Below are 2034 nucleotides of genomic sequence, written 5' to 3' on the forward strand. Positions count from 1 at the left end.
GGACGACCCGATAACGTCGTGGAGAGGAAGCACCCAAACGTCAACTAGCGAGTAGTGTTGAGGACAATTCACCACGTAACACTAGACACTGACGTCACGGCGATGTGGTATATCACTATCAACGGTAAGCAGGTGACCAGATCAAGGCTTCATGCGATCCACATGGTAGACTCACCCATGTGCACGAGCTGTGGCGTTCAAGACAACGATGAACACCGTCTCAGCTGTGGCGAGTCTACAGCAGTGTGGCACTTAGTGAGGCAAATGTCAGCATACTTCCTTCGGGTAACGCCGCATCATATCGACCCCAAGACTATCTTATACCCGGATGAAACGTATTACCCACGCACTAAAACTAATGCAACGACGTGGCTTCGTGGACATGCAGTGCACTATTTGTTTCAAGACGGCACTAAGGACACTTTAGACTTTTGGAACTATTTGCAGGAACGGCATTGCAAGATCCTCCGTAACCCAAAGTATCGACAATATTTTTCCAATTTTTTGTGGAGTGCGTTCCACGACCCTCCAGGTAGCTGGAACATCACGGGTAAGAGAAGCTAAAATTACAATACGATAATAGAACACTACACGGTACAAGGTGGGATCTACTTTCATCATTAAGAGAAGTCATACCTGGATGATACAGCAGATGGAGAGTTTCGTTGGGAACCCTCACACTCTGTAGCAGTATTTGTCCCATTTCCTCTTTTTGTCCCCGGTGCAAAAAGGTCTTCGCAGTTTTAGTTTTCCCATCCGGTGCAAGATGTAGCACTGGTTAATGGTGGTATGGATTCCACCCTTCAGTTTTGTTTCATGGTTTCCTTCGCCCCGCACTTTGCTCTCTTTCTTTATGCCCTTTTCTACAACTATTAGTATGGTTTTAGTTACGTGCGTCCCCAACTCGACGCAACGAGTGCACTTACTAGTTTTCTGTTCCTTACTGTTAAAAGAAATAAAAATAAAAATTAAAAAATAGTGGTCAGCGCGACAGACTGTCAATCCAAAGGGCCCGGGTTCGATTCCCGGCTGGGTCGGAGATTTTCTCCGCTCAGGGACTGGGTATTGTGTTGTCCTAATCATCATCATTTCATCCTCATCGACGCGCAAGTCGCCGAAGTGGCGTCAAATCGAAAGACTTGCATCAGGCGAACGGTCTACCCGACTGGAGGACCTCGTCACACGACATTTCATTTCATTTTACAAATGAACTTGTCAGTTAGTTTTATATGTTGTCACATAGGATCGATATAGGATTTTAACACAATGGCATGTTCGATGTAGTTTTTTAATAGTATGATTGACAGTATAAAAGTGGTGACCAAAGCTCGTTTTGTTTAAAATCTTTCTGTTTGAATATGTTAGTCAAACATGAAACAGTTCCACGTATAACATAACAAAGAAATGAAATTATTGCGCTAGTCGTACACTGGTCTTATTCAAAGAGCCTAAACAGCCCATCACCCATAAAAGCATAGAACCCAAAATATATTTTATTATTATTAGGTGGCATTGAAGTTAGTTGACTACAGGCATACAGTACAAGTACGGATCGATAATATGGTTTAATGTATATTAGCTAACGAGAAAATACCTATTATGTAAACGTAAACACCCCACGTAATGTAAAAAAAATAAAAAAAGATGTCCACTGGCTGCCAAACTAATGCAGCACGTGGTGCAGTTATAAAGCTACAAGAACACATGACAGGTAATGGAAAGTTAGCGCGCATCACTTATAATGGCGGACACCAAGCTTACTCAGTTAAAAGTGGAAGTATTTCATGTGTGTCGTCAGTCTCTCTTTCATTACTCATTATTTTCGCGCTGGTATTTTATTAAAACGCTCATTGTTAATGTGTAATCATCGACACAGACACTCTTTTATATATTTTGTGGAGTTGTTTAAATATTCCGATACAAAAGTGGCTATGTAACTTATAAACTATTAAAGAGTCAATTTTCTTCCGTTTTCAGTTTATATCATCTACACAGTCTCTCAACTTGTTAACTAATTTTTTTCGCCTCAGGTAT

Source organism: Schistocerca gregaria, unplaced genomic scaffold, assembly GCF_023897955.1.
Source record: "Schistocerca gregaria isolate iqSchGreg1 unplaced genomic scaffold, iqSchGreg1.2 ptg000290l, whole genome shotgun sequence".
Lineage (NCBI taxonomy): Eukaryota > Metazoa > Arthropoda > Insecta > Orthoptera > Acrididae > Schistocerca > Schistocerca gregaria.